The 17,478-nt window shown below is 39.8% G+C and overlaps 1 long non-coding RNA gene across 1 annotated transcript in view; it reads left to right on the top strand.

Annotated features, from left to right (window-relative positions):
• The window catches only part of LOC105740679, a 175,546-nt gene that overhangs the window by 35,419 nt on the left and 122,649 nt on the right, over positions 1–17,478 (top strand). Inside the window, exon 3 of the long non-coding RNA XR_001116746.2 lies at positions 8,470–8,548. This is a non-coding gene — a long non-coding RNA (uncharacterized LOC105740679). The remainder of the gene's footprint in view (positions 1–8,469; positions 8,549–17,478) is intronic.

Genomic DNA, 17,478 nt, shown 5'->3' with positions numbered 1-17,478 from the left:
TCTGAGGAATCTGGAAAGCAACCCAGTGCTGTTTCCAAAGCATTGTCAACAGCAATGAGGCAGATGCTGCCCTGGGGAATGATTCTTTGCTATAGAATTGGCCATTTTCAGCAACACACAGTGATGTTGTAATAAGGAGATAAAATATGTGAGTCCACAGCCGGCCTTTTATGGGGTGTTCGATGCATCCCAGTTGTTCTTAAATAAGCAAAGAGAAATTGCATCCTCTAGGCCAGTGGAAGCTTGCGGCTTTTCATTTTCTGCCTCTTTTTGGGTATCGTTGCTTTCCTTTTCACTTTGCTCTAATAAGGATGTTCTCTCTAGAGCAAAATAAATGTCAATCTTATGCATTTCTGAAGGGAGAGCTATTGTAGTTAGAAACTACTGAATAATTCTCAGAGTATTATTTTGTCATTATTACTCAACCTTTACTATCATATTCCTGATGTCGGCTGGGACCACCTGGTCCTCTGAGGCACATAGACAAGGTCAGGGCCAGCTCCCACCACATCCCATCCTCAGAAAGGAAAAACCTGCACTGAAACTTCTCCTCTCATCCAGTGGGAAGCAGGGTGAGTGCTGGCTCAGAAGGTGGGAGTGCATTCTCATGGCTTCTTTGCATCCCAGGGGACACCTGCCTTGCCTGTGAGCTATTTTGCCCCATGTTGAACCAGATGGAAAAAATCTTTTTCTTTACAAATCATAAATTTTCCCTATTCACATACAATGTATGTGAATACAGAAACCTTAAAAAAAAAAAAGGGGCCGGGCGTGGTGGCTCACACCTGTAATCCCAGGACTTTGGGAGGCCGAGGCGGGCAGATCACGACATCAGGGGATTGAGACCATCCTGGCTAACACAGTGAAACCCCGTCTCTACAAAAATACAAAAAAAAAAAAAATTAGCCGTGCATGGTGGCGGGCGCCTGTAGTCCCAACTACTAGGGAGGTTGAGGCAGGAGAATGGCGTGAACCTGAGGGGCAGAGCTTGCAGTGAGCTGAGATCATGCTTGATCTGGGTTGCACTCTGTGCACTCTGGCCTGGGTGACAGAGTGAGACTCCATCTCAAAAAAACTAAAGATAAGAATGATGAGAATGAGGGGGAAAACTCGTACTGGAATAAAGAGAAAAAAAAAGAAGTTCATGTAGAATAGTTAGGCAATGCTGTTAAAATGCCCTTTGACCACCCCCACTCCTTTGCCAGGGAGTTTCTCTGATTCACTCCATATTTCTTGCTCCTCCCTCAGATTGTTCTTAAAACTCCAAACTCTCGGAGTATTTGCAACCTCTGCAAGGTCCATGCTCTAACCTAACAACAAATCCATGAAGACACAGCAGGCAGCAAGGCATCCCTGCAATGGGGCATGCACCCCTTCAATAGCAGTTGAAGTTACAAGAGGAATCTTTTATTTCTATTATGTTTTCAACAATCACATTTACTGGTTAATTAGTGAGGTGAGCATATGTCCTGGCTTATGCCTGTTGTTCTAGTGTGATTATTAAGAATGCCTGTGGGCACTGTCCAATTGTCCCACTTTGGATCATGAATTAAATGGTCACTCCATATACTTGCTTTACTCATTGCTTATCTGGAGTGGCACTATACAATAGATATATAATAGAAGCTAAATGTGTAATTTAAATTTTTCTGGTAGTCCTATTAAAACACAAAAGGAAAAAGGTAAAATTACTTTTAATAATATACTTTTTCTCCTGCCTCAGCCTCCCAAGTAGCTGGGATTACAGGCACCCAACACAATGCCTGGCTAATTTTTGTATTTTTTAGTAGAGATGGGGTTTCATCATGTTGGCCAGGCTAGTCTTGAACTCCTGACCTCAGGTGATCCACCCGCCTCAGCCTCCCAAAATGCTAGTTGCAGTGAGCCCACATGGTGTCACTATCCTCCAGCCTGGGCAACAGAGTGAAACTCCATCTCAAAAAAATAAATACATATTATACTTTATCAACCCAATATATCCAAAATACTATCAATTTGACGTGTTGTCCATATAAAACATGTAATGGGATATTTTACCTTTCTCTTCTGTAGTAAGTCCTTGAAATCCAGCAGAGCGTATATTTTAATTGTGGCACATCTCAGTTTGGACTAACTACATTCCAAGTGCTCATTAGCAAAATATGGCTATTGGCCACTGGATTGGATGCTCAGATCTAGGTCCATATTACTCATTTTTATAAATGTTGTAATGGTAAAATGAATAATCACAGAATAATCACAGAAGGTAGAAGCTGTAAAATTGTACTTTGAGTGTGGGGAGAGGTACATAAGGACCTCTTTCCAAAAGTTGAATATCTTATGGAACTTTAATACATAAGATCAGTACACATGGCATAGCGTTAGAATAAATTATTGTATATAAATTTAAAATTTCAACATATAGTTAATGTACAAGGGGACTTCAAAATGTTCATGGAAAAATCGAATTTAGAGATAAAAATAAAGAATATAAACTTTCTTAACATAAGCTCCGTTAAGGTCAAGATACTTTTGTAAGCAGGGACGCCAACCATTTAGACCATCCCCGAAGATCTGAGGGCCCTGGGAATTGAACCATGTCACTTCAGTCCTTTTTCCATTATTAACTGAAGAAAAATGGATTTCCTTTACAATTTTTTAATATTAGGAGACAAAAAAAAAAGTCAAAAGGAGCCAAATCAGGTCTGTAAGGTGCATACCTAATGATTTGCCATCAAAATGTTCCCCAAATTGCCCTTGTTTGATGAAAGGAATGAGCAGGAACATTCTCATGGTGGAGAAGGACTCTCTGGTAGGTTTTCCTGGGTTTTTTTTTTGCTGCTGACACTTTGGCTTTCTCAAAACACTGTCATAACAAGCAGATGTCATTGTTCTTTGGCCTCAAAGGAGTCAATAAGCAACTCTGAGCAGGCCAAAAAGCTGTTGTCATGACTTTTGGTCTAGCCCAGTGCACTTGTATTTTGACTGGGTCACTCTTGGTAGCCGTTGCTTTGGTTGTGCTTTGTCTTCGGGATGGTGCTGGTGAAGCCATGTTTCACTTCCTGCTACAATTCTTTAAAAAAGTGCTTCAGGAGCTTGAGTCTACTTGTTTAAAATTTTCATTGAAAGCTCTTCACTTGTCTGCAGCTGATATAGATGCAACAATTTTGGCACCCATTGAGTGGAAATGTGCTCAGCTATATTTTTTCAGTCAGAATTGTGCAAACTGAACCAACTGAGATGTCTATGGTGTTGGTGATTGATTGCACTGTTAATTGTCAATCCTCTTCAATTAGGGCATGAACATGATGCATGTTTTCCTTGCAAATTAGGGGTGTGGTCTATGCTGCTGCAGGCTTCATCTTCAACATTGTGTTGTCCCTTCGTATAATGAGTTACCCATTTGTAAACTGCTGATCTCTTTGGGGCATTGTCCTCATACATTTTTTGTAAAGCATCAATGATTTCACAGTCTTCCACACAAGCTTCACCATAAACTTGATGTTTGTTCTTGTTTCATTTTTAGCAGAATTCATGTTGCTCTGATAGGGGCTCTTGGCAAACTGTTGTCTTATCCTTCTTATACTTCAAACTAGATCCTAGTCAGACAAGTTATGACAAGCTAGTATGAGTTTATTTTGGTGCAAAAATGGAAAATTTTCAAAAAAAATTAAAAAAATTTTTGAAATCCACACACAGTTTTTTAATAATACATATTTTCCAAGATTTGATGAAGCTATCTTGTATATTTAATAAATATAATAAGAAAATTAAAAGAAACCATTTGTAAAATGTTAAAATAATCAACCTCACCTATCTGCCACTCAACTTCAACATTTACCATTCCCTGATAATCTTGTTTTACGGGTACTCCTGCCCACTCCCCAACTAATGGTTTTAGGATTTACATGTATCTCTAAGAGATAAAGATTCTTGTTTTTACACATAGCTACAATAGTATTTAAAATATCAATAATTCCTCAATTTCATTCACTACCTAGTCAGTGCACAAATTTCCCCAGGTACCTTAAAAATTTTTCTTTTACATTTAGTTTGTTCAAATCAGAGTCTAAATAAGGTCCATACATTGCAATTTGTTGATAAATTTCTCAATATTTTTTATCTGTATTTCTCCTCATCTCTTATAATTTACTTGTTTATTAGTCCTGTGGAGTTTTTCACAGTTTCGATTTTAATGCTTGATTCTCTGGGGTGTTATTTAATGTTCCTCTGTTCTCTGTGCATCTGTAAACTGATAGAGCTAAAGGTTGGAGGAAATTCAGAATAGAAACTCTGGCAAAAATATTTCATAGCTGGCATCAAAGAGTACATCACATCTGGATGCTTTTTTCTTCTTTTTGAGTGTGCATGCATGTGTGTGTGTGAGAGAGAGAGAGAGAGAGATGAGTGGGGAGAGGGACAAAGGGAAGAAAAAAGGTAGAGAGATTGAGAGATGGGGGGAGAAACAGAGAGAGTGGGTAGAGAGAGAAAGAGAGAGATTAGATCAACCATTGTTGATCACTGCATAAGACCTTAATTCAGTAAGTGTGACAACATTAGAATGGCCTTGTTCTGTCATTTATTTCTCATTTGTTTGGTGGAACATCTCTGTCAGAATAATTCTTCCAATTCAAGTCCTTGGTTACTCTGAGGTATAGTTTGTATAGGAAATTTAGGATAAAAACTTTAATCTTTCCCCTTTTATTTACTAATTTTCAAAATAACTTCACTTCCTGGTATTCTCCAGAGGTGACCACTCAGTTTTTATTTTCTTTTTTGTTTTCGAGGTAGAGGATGGTATTATTAACTCATAGGTTTGAACATGTTTGATGTACTTCAATGGACTGTGATTATCTCTGGCCAGTGGGAGCTGCTGCAGGTTGATTGTGACTTTGTCTGCTGTCAGACATGACACGATGTCTAGGCTAATCTTGTACATTTCTCGACCTACAACTTTGATTCAGCCATTTCCCCATAAGGAAATTGAACCCAAGAATAGCATCAGCATTGAAACTGGGGTTGCATTATTTAAAACTCTTTTGCTTGCAAGTAGCAGGAATTCCAACCCAAACTGCCCAAGCCTGGTGTCATTCATGGCTACCATGATATAAAGAGCTGGGACTGGATCTGGCGGCAGGCTGACACAGGCGCTCAAGCCCTCGATGGGAGCTGGTGTCTCTCCCTCCACTTCCCTGCTGCATTTCCTTTAGGTGGCCCCAGGGGAGATATTAAACCTATTTAGCAACCATGCACTGAGGATCAGAAGGAACACAGGCCAAAGTTTTGAGTGGCTCCTGGAAGACCCCTGCTGTGCCAGCGTTACTTCTTCAGTTGCTGCATTGTGGGGAGATACAGGAGGACCAGAGGAGGGGCTGGGGTGACAGGTGGTAGAGGGAGAACTTGGAGGACCTGAGGGTGGTGGCTATTTGCCAACAAGTATAGAAGTATTTTGACAGTTTAACAACCAACTCAGTCTCCCCAGGGCTACCTAGTCTAGTTGGTTCCATTCTCTGACCCGCTCTTTGCTCATGGTGGCCAGATGGCCATACTCCTCACATCCAGCCAAGAAAGGCAGGGCTAACCCAAGTCCAGAGAGTCACTTGGATGGACTGAGCTGGACCATGTGCCCAGGAATGAGCTGAGTTGATTAACTCGTCCCAGGCTCCATTCCAGGAGCTGGGGCCAGAGCTGCACATGTACCAGGACTGAGCATGGGGAGGTGAAGACCATAAATAAAAATTGGGATTATGGCCAGGGGAAGGGGTACCAGCTGTGGCAGGACAGCACCATGTGCCCACCACAGAAGGGGCAGAGGACATTTGCACCTTATGTTAGTCGCAAGGTCAAATTTGCTTTTATGTTTTGTTTCGGTTGCAGAATATTAAGAATGTTAGGCTTCACATTGGTATAGAGGTAAAAATTGTAGATGTTTTCAACATCTTGCCTTCTTATCTCATCAGTTACACTAATCAGTGTGATTGTAAGAGAAGCAGTAGGAAACATTTTCCAACATGAATTGAAACACCAACAATCAGGACTAGTGTATAATTTGTGGGACCTAATGCGAAATGAAAAGGTGGATCCCTTGTTCAAAAATTATTAAAAATGTCAAGACAGCGATGGCAGAGTAGTAAGCCTGTGGGGCCCTGTGTGTCCATACAGCATTGCCAACAATATCTGGTAACAGCCCACATTTCTTTCCTTGAATAGAAAGATCAGACAAGAAGCACCCTAAAATTTCAAGTGCTGACATGTCTATATGAACTAAGGTTCAACCTCAATGTGGTGTGTACTCACCGTTGTGCACAGTTAGTGCAGTGGTGAGGAGGCCAGGCTCTGGCCTCTTCATGCTTCTATTTTTCAGTTCTCCCCACTCACTAGCTCTGTGGCCTTGGGCCAATGACTTCACTCCACCTCACTTTATCCTCTCCCTCTAAAATGTGAGAATAACATGATCTACCTTGTGGGATTGTTTTAAGGATTTGATATGAGATATGAAAATAATTTGAAATGAGATCATGGAAATTAATGTACTCAGAACGGGGCTGTTACAGAATGGCCACTCTACATAGGCTTTAGCTGGTATCTCAGTGACAAATGTTATAGTTATTATACCTACGGCGTGCATACACAATGTGTCATACATGTAGGCATACTGCATGTGATGCTGGAGCATGCCCCACACAGGTGCTTCCCAGTCTTGCCTGTCACGTGGTTGAGAGAGGCACGTGTGTGCTTCATCAGCTTGCTTGCTTAGATAATTTTATCTGAGTAAAATGGAAAAAGCGCTGAATTTTTAAAATGCACAACGCAGAGTTACAGCCTTCTTAACCAGTAAAACATGTTCAAGGAAATTAAATTATGCACAAAAATTGTGTGAGAATTTATTTGAAGTTCTGCACAAACACAGTTTAACCTGTGCTATAATTTGGTATATATGACATTTAAGCATATTGCTCTTTATTATACAGGTTTTTTTGGAAATAGTTAAAATACATTTTAAGAAAAAGAAATTTGAACACAATCTTGGCAGAACCCTTGAACTTCTTATCATGTCCACAAAGGTCCTTGTGATCCTAGGATACGGGGCCCCCAGAGAAAGGCCTCATAAGTGAGTTCCTTACAAATGGGCACCTGCTTTTTATTATTAAACAGTAAAAAGAAAATCCCTTCCCAAAGCCAAACTTGATTGAAACGTCATCTTAAAATAATGAAATGAAACTAGGAAGATATGTTAATCTTATAACTAATATTTACATTATAATCACAACTATAAGCTAATTTTAAAATAGAGAAAGAATAAACCAAGTTGACTTCCTTCCAATTTTTTTTAATTGTAGTAAAATATATGCAACATAAAATGTACCATTTTAACCATTTTTTAGCATATAGTCAGTGGCACTGAGGACATTCCCATTGTACAACCCTCACCTTCATGTATCTCCAAAACTTTTTCATCATCCCAAACTAAAGCTCTGTCCCCATTAACCAACAACTCCCCATTCCCCCTTCCCCCAGCCCCTGCCAGCCACCATGCAACTTCCCCTCCCTATGTATTCGACCACTCTAGGTACGTCATATAAATGAAATGACATATGGTGGTCCTTTTGTGGCTGGTGAGTGTTAATTTTTTTGTAGAATTTTACAAACCAGGTTGTATGACAGCACAATAAAATATCCTTCCCTTTCTGCTTGACTTTCACAGAACCATCAGGAAGAGGACATTTTGTAGAGTCATTCGAGGGCTTCATTCAAGGGCTTCATCAATTTTGCAAGAATATTCTTTAAATTTTTATGTGGAAATGAGTTATAGTAAAGCATTACTTGAGCACAGTGCGTGTCTTCTGTCTTCAGCCCAATCAACTTTCACATCCGGGTACTTCCATGTGGCCATCCTCAGATGCAGATCTAGAACATTGCCACCACCCAGAGTCTTCTCACGTGATTCTTTGCAGGTGTTAACTCCTCCCCACTCACAGGTCAGCGCTCTGCTGACTTTCCTTACCTCAGGCTAGTTTCCTCTCTTCCCCAACCTCATAGAAATGGAATTGTTATCGTGAGTTCTTTTGCGTCTGGCTTTTCACCCAGGCTGTCTGTCATCTGTGAGGCTCATCCTGGTGACTGTTCTTTGCAGCTCGCTCGTTGTTATTACTTTGAGCTATTTCTTGCTATGCATGTACTATCATTTATTTATCCATTCCTCTCCTGATGGACCTTTGGGTTGTTTTAATTGCCTGTTATAAAGATGCTATAACCACTCTGCCAAGAACATTTCTTATTTCAAATGATTTTTTCTTCGAGAATGTCTGCATCGTCACCATTCTTATAAATTCTCTTTTCGGTTCTTGTCTCTGCCGAAGAATCCTCTTGCGAATGCCTCTGCCCAAGACTCTGTGTTTTCCAAAATCACAGTTATCTATTTCATAACACCATACATCATTTGTGAGATCTTTACACTTCCTTTGAAACCAATTTGTCTTGTCCTTTTAGATGCTGACAACATGAGCCTCCCGTGGTCGGAACGGGCTTGTGAAGGCAGTGCTGGGATGCACCAGGGCGGGAGCTACAGGTGAGTGGGCGGGGACATTTGAAAGGGGCTAATTTTCTCGTGGTCCTTTATAGGGGGATGTTTGTATGTTAAGACAGCTCTTTCTTCCCTGTACAACTCTGTAGCTGGGTTTGAGTGCATGTAAACTCAGCTAACAAAATCTTCTTGCTTTCCGTTTGAGGTCTATTGCTCTGCAGAATCCCCAGGCCTGCCACTTTCCTGGCACATCTTCTCAGCCTTTAGGCTCAGGCTGCAGTCTTTGATTAGTGGTGCATGTATGTGCGACAGGGACAGTTGTCACTGAAATTACAGACAGCTGAATGGTGATTTGAATTGCATGAGTATTAAGGCCTTCCTTAAGAGAGATATGCAAAACCCACGGTTTGATTCTCTTGAAGCATCGGGAAGATAAATCCCCATGACATCAACACAGCGGGGACACTCGAAGAACCTAATTTTAATGAATATACATTTTGACTTTCCAACTGCAAGAGAATGAGGGCAGAAGATTTGTTTAGATCTTCCTGATTAATAGCCCAGGTTGACTGTACTTTTCTGTTTAATATAACTGATTTCATCTCATTAAGAGAGAGGTGGAAATTAGATGCATTCTCCACTTCCTGGTAAGAATATCTTCTTCTTATAAGCTGGGCATAACAGCCCATCATGGTATGCATACTGGGACTGCTGTGTTCTGGATGGAGCCACGTTCAGAAGTCCTTGTCTGTAATGAAATGGGACATTTTTCTGTACTTAGTTAATAATCTTTGGGCAGCATTTGATCGTTTGAAAAAAGTCACACCATTCACTTGATCAGGAGGCATCTGTAGGGAATGCAGGCTGGGCCTGAGTCCTGTTGGCCCAGGAACAGGTAGTTGTGGCGTCAGGCAGTTGTTGTTGTTGTTGTTGTTTTTGAGACAGAGGCTCACTCTGTCGCCTAGGCTGGAGTGCAGTGGCACTATCTTGGTTCACTGCAACCTCCGACTCCCTGGTTCAAGCGATTCTCCTGCCTCAGCCTCCTGGGTAGCTGGGATTACAGGCACATGCCACCAAGCCTAGATAATTTTTGTATTTTTAGTAGAGATGGGGTTTTACCATGTTGGCCAGGATGGTCTTGATCTTCTGACCTTGTGATCCGCCCACCTTGTCCTCCCAAAGTGTTGGGATTACAAGAGTGAGCCAATGCGCCCGGCCTCAGGTGTTTTTTAGTCAGGTAATCGAGGTGTTTCCACCAGGACGAAGCCTCTTGGTGGCTAAGAGGGACCCCACTGAACTCTCTGCTGATCAGTGGGAGAGCACGCTTAGTGCTTAGGAACATTAGCACACGCCTTGTGAAACTGATGTTTTTATGGTCAAAAAGGGTTGGATATCAGCACTTCCGTAAGATACAGTGGACATTGGGACCCACATTCACTCCCAGTGACCCCCCACTCTGTTCCTGGGTACTCTGTGTCCCCAGTTCAGCCGCTCTGGGCTGTGGTTTTCTGCTCAGCCATTTTCGTTTTGTTACTGCTGTTGTTGCCTTGGGGTGAGAAAGGATTTGTATCCGCACACAGAGGAAGATGAGAAATGTCATATTTGTTTATTTCGTAAAAGACCGAATTAAATATGACTCTTAAGCAATATCCTGGCAGGTGGGAAATTCAATCTCAGACATTTTGGACTTCCTTGTGCCTTCCTTTTGGGGCACAGACATTCTGGAGGTTTTGGTGAGTTCAGAGGTGGTTGTGCTGGTCTCCATCTCTGGTGCTCACTACTGATGACCTTGCGCATGCTGTATCATTATCTTGAAAGATGATTTTATCTCAGTGTTTTGAATAAACATTTTCCACTGTGCTCCAAGGGCCTCGCAGTGAACTGATGGGTGTTAGTTCCCAGGTGTGGGTCTTTGTGGAAGTTGTAGGCCCCGTGAGGCAGGGGACCACATCTGTCTTAATCACTACTTCATTTCTGGAGCCCAGAACAGCGCCTGGTTCATAGTGTCCAATAATTATTGAGTGACTGATTTAGAAGGAAAAAGCCTCAGTGGTAACTGAATCAGGAAGTTTAGGATTTTAGGAGTAATCTGGATACAGTTCCTTCTGGACTAACAGACAGGTAGAGAAAACATTGTTGAAATGCGCTTACCTTATTCAGCAGAAAGAGACCGGAGGAATAATAAGACACTAGAAAGAAAATCAATAAAGAATTATCAGTAGACTTTCCGCAAGCAGTACATTTGTATAATTTGTTCCTGGATATATAACAATGTGATCTCTTTTAAAATATACTTATTTCAGTATAACATACATAAATGTACATAAATAATACTTTGTGTAGTTAATGAGTCTTTACCTACTCAAAGGAAGAAAGAGAAGGTTATCAGCATCCGGAAATCACACTCCTGCCCCCTCCCAATTACAGCCTTCTCAAAATCTAATCCCTATCAGAAGGTCTATCATTAGGAATTAATTCTGATTGTTGAACTTTGTACACAATGTGTACACAGTGTGCTTTCTTTTGTGGTGGACTTCCTTCACTCATCATTTTGTGTGGGAGATGCACCCATGTTGTGGGTGGTTGTAGTGTGTTCATTTTCATTGCAATGTAATATTCCACCGAAGAAGAAGTTGTGATTTATGCATTATGCTGTTGAGGACCATTTGGGATGCCTACAATAAATAACAATTCTATAACATCCTTGTTCCTGTTCCTGGTGGATTCATGCAAACATTTCTATTGAGTGAAATTCTATTTAGGAGTGGAATTACTGGATGACTTAGATCACATTCCCCAGAAGCAGAGTCTGAGATGGGTCTTACTGTGCAAGTGATTTATAGAAAGGGTGCTCTCAGGAGGAAGCTGGGAGGAAGCAAGGGAAGGAGGAGACAGCATGGGAGAAGCTGTACCATATATGGATTCGGGTAGAGTCCAGGGCAGCCTGATGCCATAGGGAGCTCTGGGGGGTGACCAGCAACACAGCATTCATCCTCTGAGGGCTTCGGTATCTTTTCATCAGCCAGACATTGGCTGGGCATCATCCCAGAGGGGTGGGGATAACATTGTGAAGCATCTGTATGTGTGATGGCTCCCATCAGCAAAATCATTCTCTGGAAAAGGTGTGAGACCTCAGCAGCTAACACTCTCAGGAGCTAGGACATTGGTGCCCTGGCTCATAAAATGGCCTGGGTGGGTCACCAAGCATGTCTGCTACACTGAGGCAGCAAGGAGCTAATGGCCAGTATTAGCAGGCATTGCTAGTGTTTGTATGGATAGGAACACCTCGACCATCATAGGAGGGTTTCTGTTGTTCTAACTTCTCACCAACACTAGGTATTGTCTGATTTTTCATTTTAGCTGTTTTTTCCATTGTGCTCATTTGGCTAATAAGATACAGTAGTATCTTATTGTGACTTTAATTTGCATTTTCCTGATGACTAATAAGGCTCTCTTTCCTTATGTTTTTGCTGTGTGTTTATATTATTTTAAGAAGCGTCTCAAGAACTCTACAATTAGGTCGTGTTTAATTGGGTCGTCTGCCTTTTTCTGATTGTGTGGGTTAATTACCTATTCTGGACAGTAGTCCTTGTCAGATATTTACTTTAGAAATGCCTTCTCCATCATTATGGTTGTCCTTTTTAATCTTGTAACATGTCCTTTGCTCAACAGAAGTTCTTAATTTTAATGAAATCCAGTGTCATCTTTTTCCTTTTATGATTTGTGCTATTTGCCCTGTTTAAGGAATCTTTGCCCCAAGTCCATGAAGATATTGTTTTATATTGTCATCTAGAAACTTCATTTTAATTTTCACCTTTCATATGTAGAGCACCAAAGCTTTGGGAATAGATCTTTGCCTATAGTGTGAGGCCATATCTCTTTAGTCATAAATCAAAGAACCCTACGTATGGTCTGTATCTCATTTTTCATTTTATTGGCTCTGCTTTCTATTCCAGTAGTTCTCAACTGGGGGTAAATTTTTCCCCACCAGAGGACATTTTGCAATTTCTGGAGTCATTTTTTGTTGTCACAAGTATGCACAGAGGCTGCTACTGGCATCTCATGGGTAGAGACCAGGGATGTTGCTAAGCAACCTACATCACACAGGACACTCCCTAATATAAAAACCATCCAGCCCCAAGTGTCAGTAATGCCGAGGTTGGCTAAGAAGCCTGGCCTATGCCTACACGAAGGCCACAGTGTCTCACTGGCTGTGGCTCCACAATCAGCCCCTGCTTTTGATCGTGTAACCTGTAACTCTATGATTCTTACCAGGCATACTTGGCACTGCTTTTGCTTTTTTTTTTTTTTTCTATGTAAATTTTCGAATCATTTTGTTAGTGTCCAAAAAAAAAAAAAAAAAAAAAACCCTGCTGGGATTTTTATGGGATTGCCTATAATCTATACATCAATTTAAGGAAAACTGGCACCTTTCCAATAAGAACTCTTATAATCCATGAACATGACATATCCTTCCATTTACCTAGGTCTTTTATATTTTCTATGGTGTTTTTTTTTTGTTGTTTGTTTTTCTTTATAGGAATCTAGCAAGTCTTCTGTTAGATTCATTCCTGGCTTTTATACATTTCTACTGATATTGTAAATACTATTCTTCACATTTCAGTTTCCAGTTGCTTGTTACTGGCATTAAAATGAAATGGCTTTTGTGTATTGACATGCACGTAGCAGTGATGCTGAATTCTCTAAATAATTCAATTAGTTTGTGAATTCTTTTGGATTTTCTACGTAGTGTTAGATATGAGAGTCTTTTTCTTTTCATGTTTTATTATATTGACTGATTGCTTGCTTATTCTCCTGGTTAGGAGCTCCAGTACAATTTTGAATAATGGCTGTGCCCAGGCTGGTTTTGAACTCCTGGCTTTAAACAATCCTCCTGCATCAGCCTCCCACAGTGCTGGGATGACAGGCGTGAGCCACCGTACCTAGCCTTGTTTTCTATTTGAATATATCCTGTATCTTCCTTTACATTCCTTTCATTCTACTTCAGATTTTTTGGTTTTTCCAAATGTAATTTCTTGAGATTGATAGTCAGACAATTGATCTTTCAGCTTTCTTCTCTCCTATATAGGCATTTAAGACCATGAATTTCCCTCTAAGCATGACTTAGCTGCATACCACACATTTTGATATGTTGATATATCATTGAGATGTTGATATGTGTGTAAAATGTTTTACATGTATTTTAAAAATATGCAAATTCTACAGCTGTTAGGTGACGTGTTCTACACATGTACATTAAGTCAGGCATGTCAGTCAGAATGCATGAATCTTCCGTATGTTTTTCTGGCATTTTGTCTGCTTATTCTATTAATTCCTTAGAGAGGTGTGTTAAAATCTATCATATTCATTGTAGATTTCCTGTTTCCTCTTTTATTCCCATCAAGTTTTGTCTCATATATTTTGAATATATGTTAATTAGGTACATGCAAATTTAAAATGATCGTATTTCTCTGATATGTTCTCTTGCCACGATAAGACATCCCTCTTTATTTCTAGTAATGCTCCTTTCTTTAAAATTGATTTGCATATTAGCCTAGGAAACCACCATTCTTTTGATTACTGTATGCATGCCTTTTTTCCCATGTTTCAATGTTCAGCCCTTTAGTATCCTTATGTAGAAAGTGTGTCTCTTTTACATCATACATTTAAAAAAATTCTAATCAGACATTCTTGCTTTTTAAACTGGAGCACTTAATCCATTTGCATGTTATGCAAGCACTAATATATTTGAGTTTATACTTTTGCTATTTGTCTTTTCTGTTACCTGTTCTTCCCTTCCTTGCTTTCTTTTATATGGATCAATGTTTTCATGATTTTATATTCTCCCTTTTTTACCTTGTTATACATTCTTTTGCTATTAATAGGTAAACTAGAAATTATAACATGTATTCTTGAGTCACTACAGTGCCTCTGTCTAATCTAATTAGCACTTTTACCACTTCCCAGACAATTCAATTACCCTAGAACACTTTAACTTCATTTAACCCCTTTACCATTTATGTTACGGGTATATTTTATTTCTATATATATTTCAAGCATCACAAGACAGCGTCACTCTTATGATTCAATACTCTGAACAATTCTTGAGATCCGTATATCTACATGCATTTTTCTGTTCTCTACATCTTCCTGAATTTCTGTGCAGGATCATTGTATTATACTGGTGGGTATCTCTTTAATATCTTAGTTAGGCCTGCTAATTTTTGTTTGTCTGGAAATATGTATATTAATCTTCACTTTTCAATGATATTTTCACTGGGCATAGAATTCTAGGTTGGATGTTAGTTTCTTTAACCACTTTAAAGGTGTCTTTTATTTTTTATTTTATTTTATTTTTTACTGGTTTCCACCATTTCTGTTGAGAAGTTAACTGTCATTATTACTGTTTACTCCGTCGAAAGTATTGCCTCATGTGGCTTTTCTCCTTAAGGACCCAAGTATGGCTACTATCACATGGGCTTTAAATAACTTTTTTTTTTAAAGACAGGAGAAAAAAATAACCCAAGTGTGGCTTTCTTTTCCTGTATCCTGCTTGTCAGTTTTATTGTTACTTCTTTGTGATAAAGTGGGGATTTTTTATCTGGTTGCTTTTCAGTTTTTCTTTGTCTTAGATTCTCAATTATTTCATTAAGATGTCCCCAGGTGTGGTTTTCTTTTTATTTAAACTTCTTAGAGCTCCTAACATTTTTGAATATATAGTTCTATAATTTTATCAGTTTTAAAATATTCTTGACCATCACCTTATCAATAGGGCTCCTTTCCACCTCTATTCCTTCATCTCTTTGGGGATGGTAGTGAATATGTATATTTAGTAGTATAATCACATGTGTATTTTCTATCATTTTTCCCCTTTTGCACTTCAATGTGGGTATTCTTCTATTCTATCATCCAGCTCATGAGTCCTCTTTTTAGTTCTATCTAATGTGCTGTTAGACTCGTCTATTGAGTATGTAATTTCAGTTACTTTATTTTTGAGTTTTAGGATGTCCAGTTTCAGTTCGAGACTCTAATTCTCTACTAAAACTCCCCATTTTATTATTTTCTTGTATATGTTAACCATAGTTATTTAAAAATCCATACCTTATGACTGTAATGTATGGATAATCTATGGATCTGCTTCTGTTGTCTGCTTTTTCTGTGTCTTATTTCATGGTATACATGCTAATTTTTGAACTTTTTCTTGAATGATGGTGCAGAGCCTCTCTACGGTATTACAATCTTCCAGAGAAGAATTTTATTTTAGTTGAGTTTCTTATCAGGCAGTTATATCAGGGGAAGACCACTTAGGCTAATCAGAATTTGGTTGATCACTTCAGGACTGGGTTTCTACTCTGCAAGACAGGGTCTTTTTTCTTCTATTTGCTGCTTTTCCCAGGTATACTGCTGAACTTCACTTTTTCTTTTTTAGCCCTGTGAGACTGCTGAAAGCCATGCTTAGTTTCTCCGACATCTAGAACCGTTTTGTGCTTGTCTTTCTAACCTTTCGCTAGTCCCCACTTACACATTGGCAAATATCTCAAGGGGAAAACCAGAGTAGAAATGCTGGGCTTGTGTCTCAATGCTTGCCTTCCCTCCAAGATCTTGGACCTATGTATCCTGGTAGCCATCATGTCCTTGAATATAACCTTCATCTCCCATCCCTATAAACTGCCAAAAGCTCTGCTCAGCTCCCACTTCATACTTGGCTTTCTGCTCAGGTCCTCAGCCTTTTACCCTTGTAACTTGCAAACTAAATAAACCTCAAAGTGAAAGCAATGTAGAATACTCACCTCATCTAAATATGTTTTCTTTTTCTCCGGGATCTTGGACTATCTGTCTTCATTTGGTAGACCTTTCTTTGACCTTGAAAATAACACAATCGTGTAAAATTCACCTTTTTTAATATGCATATTTCATCCAGTTTTTTTGTGTGTATGTTTTCAGCAAAAGGTTTGTTTTGCTGCAGACTAGTCCTTTATATCATCAACCAGATGACAAAATATATATCTTAGTCACTTGATTTCCTATTACAAAATAACATCCTATGTATCGGTTTTTGTTCTAAGCAACAAAAAAGCAAAGATTGTTTTTGTTCTAAGCAACAAAAGCGGACTCTGGTTAACTTAAATTAATTTTTTTTAAAGGTACCATCTGGGATTGGCATTACCATGACCTTCATTGTGTATCTGAGGCTCTGAGGCTCTGGAAGTTTGAGTAACAGGCCCAAGGTTGCAGAGGCAATAGGGAGTGATGTAGGGATCCAAACTGATGCTCCCCAGCTCACAGACGCCATTGTGTCCTGCTACTCCCCAGTGACAAGGTAGTTTCACACACAGTTGTAAGAGATAATGCGGAGAAATCTTGCATACCCTTCTTTCAGCTTTCCCCAATCTTGCAAAACTAGGGCACAAGTATATATCAAGACAAGGATGTTGGCATTGACACACTCAACCGACTTCATTGATATGGCACCAATTTAATGTGTACCCTGATATAGACTGAATGTGTCCCCTCAAAATTCCTATGTTGAAATCCTAACCCCAAAGGTGATGGTCTTAGGAGATACAGCTTTGGAAGGTGATTAGGACATGAGGGTGGGGCCTTCCTGAATGGGGTTAGTGCTCTTTTGAAAGGGACCGCAGAGAGCTCTCATGCCCTCTTTTCTCCATGTCAGTGGCAGTTTGCAGCCTAGAAAGGGTCTTCACCGGAACCAGGCAGTGCTGGCATTTTGATCTTGAATTTCTAGCCTCTAAAACTGGGAGAAAAATCTGAAGCAGGTTTTAGAAACTAGAATCCTTCTTCCCCAAAGCAAGCCATGACACCTAGAAAGGTCACTCTTACCTTGTCCCTTCTCCCCTGAAGATCCTCATTGTCCTTCCTCATACCCGGAGTGAGGGAGGAACATTTTGCAGAAGCACAGAAAATAATCTGAACAAACTGGCCTTGCTGAAGATCCCCCCAGATTATTACCATTA

This window comes from Nomascus leucogenys, chromosome 13, assembly GCF_006542625.1.
Source record: "Nomascus leucogenys isolate Asia chromosome 13, Asia_NLE_v1, whole genome shotgun sequence".
In the NCBI taxonomy this organism is placed as follows: Eukaryota; Metazoa; Chordata; class Mammalia; order Primates; family Hylobatidae; genus Nomascus; species Nomascus leucogenys.
The sequence above is the reverse complement of the archived record's forward strand: the minus strand, read 5'-3'. Positions and strand labels throughout refer to the sequence as shown.